The sequence below is a fragment of the Macrobrachium nipponense genome, chromosome 40 (genome assembly GCF_015104395.2).
Source record: "Macrobrachium nipponense isolate FS-2020 chromosome 40, ASM1510439v2, whole genome shotgun sequence".
NCBI classification, from domain to species: domain Eukaryota; kingdom Metazoa; phylum Arthropoda; class Malacostraca; order Decapoda; family Palaemonidae; genus Macrobrachium; species Macrobrachium nipponense.
The window spans coordinates 44,771,511-44,780,746 of NC_061101.1; positions in this window are offsets into that span (position 1 = coordinate 44,771,511).

Below are 9,236 nucleotides of genomic sequence, written 5' to 3' on the forward strand. Positions count from 1 at the left end.
CAATTGTTAGGGTGGAAAGTAGGATAGAAGAAAGAATATGAAAGGAGGTAGAGTAAAAAAAACGAAAGGGTTGTAGCTAGAGGCCGAAGGCACGCTACAAAGAACCTTAAATAATGCTTGCAGTTCACCGGATGAGGAGCACTGGCGGCACTATCACCCTACAGGGTTACAACTTTGGAGGAGACATGAAAAAGTCAACAATAGTGTCGCGAAAACCCTCACGACTGGGGTTAACTGGTAACCAGATGTTGTTAGCTGTAAGTCCTACCCTACAGGACAGCAATCAGTCTATCATGAAGGACGAGTAAATAAGGCAGAACGGAATTTTACAAGTTTTTATTACAAAAATAGATATTTCAACCCCATAACTACTCTTACAATAATCCTGGTAACACCCTTGAAACTCACTAATCACTGATCAACTTCACAGAGGACCACGTGGCCCCTAAGAGATTCACAGATCAACTTTGACATGAAAATTCAGCTGCCCTTAGAGAATTACATGATGAAGGAAGCCTGTCCAACTGCTGAACTCTGGAACCTAGAGGGGAGTAGAGTGGATTTCATGTATATGATGAGAGTAATGAGATATGTTTTGAGATTCATACATAGATCCATTTTTTAAATTAGTTTACCTTGAACAAAGGCACCATTTCCCAGCCATATGTGATTGCTTAGAAAATGGTGTGCATGTGCCTAAACAGATTAATAACTTCATCTGTCAGTTGAATTTAACCTCAAGAGAAGGTATCATTTATTCTAGTAATTTATTGTTGAATAATGAATCATGTAAAAGCCAGCCAGTATTATTGCCACATGAAGGAAGACTAGCTGCGTTTTATCTACAGCACCTTCACCTAACACACATGCACTGTGGTGTGAATATACTATTGACCCTTTACTGGCAGGAATGTTGGACTCAAAGTTTGAGATCATTGCCCAAGGGCATAGTAGGAAGATGCAGAGCTTGTAACATCGACTTCAAGCCTCTTCTGCGATGACCATGCAGTACATATTGACTACTGCAGCTGGCTGGACACAGACACCTTTTTACTGTTACTTTGAAAATTTGCTGCAACCCATGGTGCTCCATTGAGGATATACAGTGACAATGCCATGGTGTTCAGAGCAGCCAACACGTGTCCCTGTGTGAGGTATACGAGGAGGACATCATTCAACAATTCCTGTGTGAGCGCAGGATTTGATGGACATTTCAGACCCCACGATCTCCCTGGAAGGGGGGTTTCTTTGAGAGGATGGTGGGAGTAGTTAGAGGACCATAGCCACGACATTGCGATATGCCATTTTCACTGAAGAGCAGTTGAGAACCCTCATCAAGGAAGCCGAGGCAGTGATTAACCACAGGCCACTGAAGTACACCGGTGACACCAGGGAAAAATAGGTAATGATACCTTCCCATCTCATCCGGGGTGATGTGATTCACCTGTTGCCTCCTGTAGTGGCTCACAAAGAAATGTTTGCCAAATTGACTATCCAGCAGCTTCGTCATGAATACTTCCATCTAATAGAGACTCTGGAGAGATTCAAGATCCTCTGGAGGGACGGGTATTTGAAAAAATCTTTTCAAGAGAGACATGATTGTAGAGAAGGAACGCCAACTCTGCTGCACGTTGGAGACACTGAGTTGGTGAAGCCGACAACAGCAAGAAAAAGTCAGTGGCCCCTGGGAATGAACAGAGATTTATCCTGATGAGAAAGGTGTGATACTTTCTGTGAAGGTTCTATTTGCAGAAGAGCACTTGTGATCAGTCAAACACCTCGTTCCTCTTAAGCTGAGTGAGTAGGGGGCCGACGATAAAGAAGGAATGCAGGTAAGAGAGCAGAGTGATGATAGTGACAGTGATAGTGACAGTGAGATAGGTAATATCATGCACCAGACTGATAGGCTCAAGATTGATGATCGAGTGGTAGCTAGTGATAGGGATGAAGGTGATGATAGGCAGGCTCAGAATGAAGTATTAGAACAGACTGCATTGAGGCCGAGAAGAAGACCTGCTACTGAGCAGAGATGGAGAATGGTATAGTGGATTCAAGATGGAACTATGTAATAGTTGGCATAGCCAGAGGCGAACTGTAAAGTTTGGAAGTTGGGAAGAGATTTGAAGGCATAGGGTCATAGGTTGGTGTGCCTCAGTATATGACAGGAGCGGTTACTAGGAGCACCCACAGTGGTGAAAAGAGTGTAATTATCTGATTGTGCCTCAATATCACTCAGAGGAACGAGAGTTGATTCCTCTCAAGACTCTGCAGGAGCAATTGTGAGTTCGTATGAACCAGAATGAAGTGTGCAAAGTCGCACAAACCACGACCAGTATGCTGCTAGCCAGAGCAGAAAATCTCTTAATTTTATAACAGATAACAGAATACGAAGGTCGAGTGGTAGACAATTGATATATTGCTTTTGATAGCTATGAATCATGCCATTGCATGAGGTGCATTGGGCCACTGAGTTGCTATACTCATTTGAACTTGCATGTATTATATCACTGATTACTACTGACGTAGCCATTATTATTCATGCTTTTTGATATGTCTCATTCTTATGATTGATGCTTTTTTATGTCTCATGCTTATGATTGATGCTTTTTGATATTTTTCATGCTTATGATTGACGTTTTTTTTATATGGCTCATGCTTATCTATAGTATGCAACATCATATTTTGTCTCATCACTTGTTTGAATGGTTTAGTGTAAATTTGAAGTCCTTAAGCCCAAGTACGTAAGTGTGAAATGACCTAGTTAGCAACGACCTGGACGGGTAGTCAGACCATCGAGGGATTGGCTCGCTGCTTGAGGGTTCCCATCCGAGTAAGATGTGGGGTGGTCTCCTAATTGAATTAAGCTGGTAGATAGTATGGGAACTGTACGTGCTCCTTGTGTCTTTGAAGTGTGTATGATTGAGTGAGAATAACTACCTAGGCGTTTGTGTACTGTGGTGGCGTAGTGATGACTATATCCAAATTGCAGTTTTTTCCTCTAGTTTGAGGGCAATTTTGTAACTCACGTGTATCGTGTTTCAAGTACAGTTGTAGTAAGTTAGTATGTTGTTGGAGACTTGAGTGATTGTTTTGTATGGGTGATTATTGAGATGAATTTATTTTTGTGAATAAGTTAGAAAAAACCTGATATGTGACTCGTTTATCCTTTACATGGGGGCTAAGTCACTTTGTAGTTCATGGGTTGATCGTGCAGTCTAGCAGCACAACGAACACAGTGACGTCTGTTGAGGAAATTCCTGACAGAGATCTTGGCAGATTCAAGTCAAGGAAAGACTGTGTACTCGTTTTTTCATGATATTCTCTACCCCTTCACGAAAGGGAGGAACCTGATTTGGAAGGGAAGGTTTAGACTGGTGAGGCAGCACACAGCGACACACTGGCTGTGGCCTAGGCTTACTCACAGTGCTGTGACTCGAATCTAGCTCACAATGACAACTCACATGTCCTTATCACAGTAATCACTCAACAATCTTTTGATATACATGACCTGGGATATCTTTTGGTTAATCAGGCTCAATAACATTCCCTGATCTAACGTGGACCTGCTTAGGCATTTAATCCATTTGATCAACACAGTCAACTAGATATGAAAGTTCTTCAGTTCATTATGATTGCACTTTGGAATGAAAATATTGGCTAATTGTAGTTGCAGTAGGACCAGTGTCTGATGGTGATTTCTGTAACATTTATCTAGTAAATCAAGACCTACTTTATAATTGGCAGCAGTTACCTTGAGTGGCTCCCCCACTAAAGATCCTATCAAATATGTGAATCTAGTCACGTCCACTAGATCAGAGCACTGATGAGCGTCCACATTAAATAGCTCCTTAAAATTAACAAATTCAGTTACTAAGTAGCGTGGTTGCATGACCAGCTTTAGCAAGAGTTTGTCTTACTTTGTTCTCAAGGATTAATTCTAATTTAGCGAGGTGATCATCTAAATGTTACAATTAAAATGACGATGCCATTTTCATGTTACATGAAAAGGAACCTAACCTTTAGTTCTCTCCAAACTGGCATGCCTGCTTGCCTTGGATCAATTGCATGATACAGTTGTCTGGCTTACACTTGGGCCACTCTAATTATGTTGTGCCATCCCCTGTGGGGTAGGGTAGGGACGTGAATATTTGGAAGTCGGTTTCTCACTTGTGCCATTAGTGGAGGAATAAACTCCATGAAAGACTGATGATATCTTTTTAAGGTTTTTAGGTTTATTTTTTTTTTCTATCTCTATTCGATCTTTATGAGTAGCAGGAACAAAGATTCGAGTACCCTTGGGCCCTCTGCTGATATGTTTTGGCACAAATGAAGACCTCTGCACCCATCTTGGAAACTGAAAATCCCCAAAATATTGATGAACTTGGATCGACTTTGAGACATGAGGCATCTGCTGAAAATGCAGAAAAATTGGTGGTAACTCTAGAACCATTTATTTCCCCAAGTATTGAGACTGGGGAAGATAAATCTACTTTATATATTGAGTCTCTCCCATTAGATATGAGATACGAAATAATAAATGAAGAATTTTGTAAATATGGAGCTATTAAGACAATAGGAATTAAATTGGCAGACACTTTACAGTCCTGGCAGATTTGGATAACTTTTTCAGATTATAAAGAGGCTTTGGTTGCTTACTCTGAATATAGGGAGTCTAGGAAGAATATCTCATGAGTTTTAATAAAAAGCCCCCCTTCTAAACTAAGGTATATTACCCCAAAAACACAGACAACAAAACAATTAAAACATTGGTAACAAAAACCCCCAAGCCCGCAAAATGCCTGGTAGTATCGGTTAAAGAAAAGCGGGGTAACATAATACTATTCAGGACATACTTGCAGCATCAAATAGGAGGCATTAGTAATTCAAAAATTACACGCTTTGGGCAAATCAGCTTTTTGGTGCATGCAGAATCAGTGGAACAGGCAGCCATGATATCCAACTGGAGGATTACCCAAGAAGGAATTATCAAAGAAGTAATGCCTCACTACAATTTTAGCTATGCTAAAGGTGTCATCTTCCACCAGGACTTATATGAATTTTCAGAGGAGGAAATCCTTGATATATGTCCTCCTAATGTTTGGAAAGTTTTTAAAGTACCTAGGTCGTCTATGATTATTTTTACATTTTGTGATGAAGACTTGCCAAATTCGACTGCTTTGGTTATGGTCACCCATCTAGGGTATGTATAAGACCTAAGCTCTGTGGCACATGCTGTCTCTCAGAGCATGGTGAGTGTTCAAGACAGTTAAATTGTATTAACTGTAAGAAGGAACATAGTCCCAGAGATAAAAATTGTGAATCGTATAAGGACGAACAGGAAGCTTTGCTTAAATCCCATGCAGAGCACATAAGTGTGGGCTATGGAAAAAACTCTTAGCTAGGACAACTAAATATAGTGATGTGGTGAAACAGAAATATAAAAATTCTAGTTCTCCTGGCAAACAACCACCACTAAAGAAAGAATCTCGTCCTACTATGAGCAATCTAGCTCCTCGGCCTAAGGAAAGGAGCTCTATCCCCTGAACAAGACAACTTCCTGATTCAGAGCTTGAAATTGTTCAATCTCCAGAGGCTTCCTCTGTGGGAGCTTCTCAAACCCCCTCTTTAGGGGTCTTTCGGGCTTCTTCAGAAGCCTCCCTAGCCTCATCTCTAGAGGAATCCCAGGCAATCTCACTCCCAGATTTAGGGAATCTTCCACAAGAAAGTTTGCAGGCCTCAGTACTTCATGTGGCAGAGGTACATCATGCAAATATGGAATGTGAAATTACAGGTAATAAAAGATCATGTACCCATTCCACACCTCCTCCTTTGTCACCTGCCCAAGTAAGGAAAGGCAAATGTAAAATTATGCCATCAGAAAAGTCTTCCTCCTCTGAGAGGCTGAATAGACCACCAAGAAAGAATAGCATGACCAAATCTCCATCAGGTAAGCCCTCTCTTTCAAGAGCTTCATATTCTTCATTTGGTCAGCCAACTAAAAATCTTTCTTCATAATGGCATCTTTTGATTTCCTGCAATGGAATTGTAAAGGACTGCATACACGTACAGAAGAGCTAAAAGTTTTGTTAAGAGAGAGAAATCCTGGTATAGTATGTCTGCAAGAAACCAAATTAGGCCCAGAGTTTTTTAATCCTGGGGTTAACTATGAGATTTTCTCCTCGGTCCCTCCTGCCGGTGACCATGCACATGGGGGAGCTGCTATTATTGTGAATAAATCTTTGGAATACTCTCAAGTACCCTTTACTACAAATTTACAGGCACTTGCCCTAAACATAATTTTAGAAAAGCAGATTACTGTCTGTTCCATTTACCTTCCTCCTAGATCTGCTTTTTCAGTGGCTGACATTCAGTCATTGTTAAATCAATCATCGTCACCATTCATGCTTCTAGGAGATTTTAATGCACACAATCCACTGTGGGGGGGGGGGGGGGGGGGGGGGGGGGTGACTCTATAATATGGGAAAAGTGATAGAGGAAGTTATTAATGATAATAATATTGTGCTTCTTAATGATGGTACGATGACTTACAGGTAGGCTCCACTTTGGAGGGGTGCCGATCGTAAAAGATCGTAAAAATATTTGCCAAAAATACACTAATCAAGAAAGGCTAATGAATTTTTCAGGCATTATTAGCACTATAATAACGCATATTCTCCGAGTTTTATCATCCTACAGGGAAAATAAATGATTTTATGAAAAAAAATGTGAAATTCAGGGCCCCTTGTACTGAAGGTTATTTGGTGATCGGTGAGAAACTACAGTCTTGAATAGAAATTCGGTCTGACAGAATGTTGGTATATCCACCTAAAACATGCACATAAAGTATTATCAAAATAGAACAGTAAATAAGGACGTTATAACAAAAAAAAGAGCAACAACTTCAGGTAAGTTCAGCGAAAGCCCCGCCAAAAAATCAGACTATAGCTAGGAAGAAATATTCAGAAAAAATTCAAACCTCGATTTAGGGACAAAACCTTCGGAGAGTTTGTAGTTATTATGTCACTTGATAGCCTAAAACATCTAAAAATTATATTATTTAGGACAATCAAAGAAATACCCTACCTTCCCAAAAAAAACAAACCAGAGAAAAGGCGAAAAAGTGATTTTTTCTGAGGACAAGAAACTTGAAAAATTAGTTTAAATACCCCTAAAATGGTTTTCTGAGATGAAACTACTTGTAGGAAACATAGAAAACGACATCGACCAATTTAGAGAGTTATACTATAATATTTTATAATATTTACGATTTCCATATTTATCGGCTGCGTTTTCGCTTCAGTTGTTGCTCTCTCTTTTTTTGTTATAACGTGCTTATTTACTGTTCTATTTTGATAATGATTTATGTGCATGTTCCAGGGGGATGTACCAACATTCTGTCAGACCGAATTTCTATTCAAGACTGTAGTTTCTCACCGATCACCAAATAACCTTCAGTACAAGGGGCCCTGAATTTCACATTTTTTTTCTTAAAATCATTTATTTTCCCTGTAGGATGATAAAACTCACAGAGAATATGCGTTATTATAGTGCTAATAATGCCTGATAAATTCATTAGCCTGTCTTGATTAGTGTATTTTTGGCAAATATTTTTACGATCGGCACCCCTCCAAAGTGGAGACTACCCTTACCATAACATACATTTTAATTCGTATTCAGGTATTGATTTGAGTATATGTTCCTCAGACATAGCTTTGGATTTTAACTGGTCTGTTGACGAATATCTGCACGGTAGTGATCACTTTCCTATCCATTTAAAGTTCATCAAAAATTTTCCTACAGAAGCACCACCAAAATGGAAGGTAATGGAAGCAGACTGGGTAAAATATGACAGGTATAAGATTAGACAAATCTTATGAATCTTTTAAATGCCACTTAGAAGCATACGCCTATTTTTCAAATACAGTGTACGAGTGCAGAGGCTGCTATACCAAAAACAAGTGGAAAACTATGAAGACCTGCTGTCCCTTGGTGTGATAAGAAATGTGCTGTTCTCAGAAAAATTACAAGAAGATGCTATAAAAAATATAAGTCAAATGGCACATCTACTGCTAAGATAATATATCAACGAGCTATGGCCAAACAGCGTCGATATTTTCGTAGAGCAAAAAGAAATACATAGATATACTACATAAATGGAATTAATTAAAAAACTCCATCCAGAGTAGTTTGGAAGAAAGTAAGAAAGCTTGCAGGGAAATTTTCCCCTCCTAAAACACCCTCTTTAAAGGTTGGAGATACACTGATAACAAGTCCCAAAGATGTAGCTGAATACCTAGGTCAGCACTTTTCCCACATTTCAAGTGAAAGTAATTATTCAACTGACTATCAGAGGATTAGGAACACCCAGGTTCTTTTAGATTTATCTGGTGGTAAACTTGAAGCTTATAACGCTAAATTCTCTCTACATGAGCTACAAGATGCCCTTTCTTCAATGGATGATTGTTACAACCTCCCAGGTTGCAATACAGGTTATATTAGGTCTTTATATTCACTAGGATTGCAGTCAGTAAATGTACCTCAGTATTAAGGAAAACAGTAACAGAAACTCAAGAAAACTTAACAATATTTATTACAAACTAGGAAATTACTTAAATCAACCTTGTGAAGTTAAATACACTTAATTGCTCAGATAAATAATCAAGAGAACAAATACCTGGTTCTCAGGAACTCACAATATACCCTAAAGCTAATACACTAAACCCTAATCAAGAAGAAATTCCAAGAGAGAAAACATACTTAATATATAACAAGTTGGATCCAAAATAAGGCTAGCCAAAATCACCAATAACCTGATAATAATAAGGTAGAGGGAAGTAAGAGATGAAAACAAGGAAAACCTTAATATTCCTACCTACAACACAAAGCTAAACAATGTGGAACTCAGTCCACTAAATACCAACTCACAATATCAATTATGACAATATACGTAAATATCTATACATAAACAAATCAAAATTGTCAAAAGCTTATAACTTCACCTCAAGTGAAGTATCAGAAAAGGAGTAGAATCCAGGGCCGTGATCAGTTCATCAAACAGCTAACGGAAGGGCAAATACTGTACGCCAGGTACTGAAGGGCAACACATTGTCCCGATACAAGAGGAACGATAATACGTCTTACCTGGCGGCAGCCTCCCTACTTGTCACCTAATTAGTATAGCAGCTGGACGAGGATGACACGGCAAGTAAATCCAAATCCAATGCCGAGAAATAACG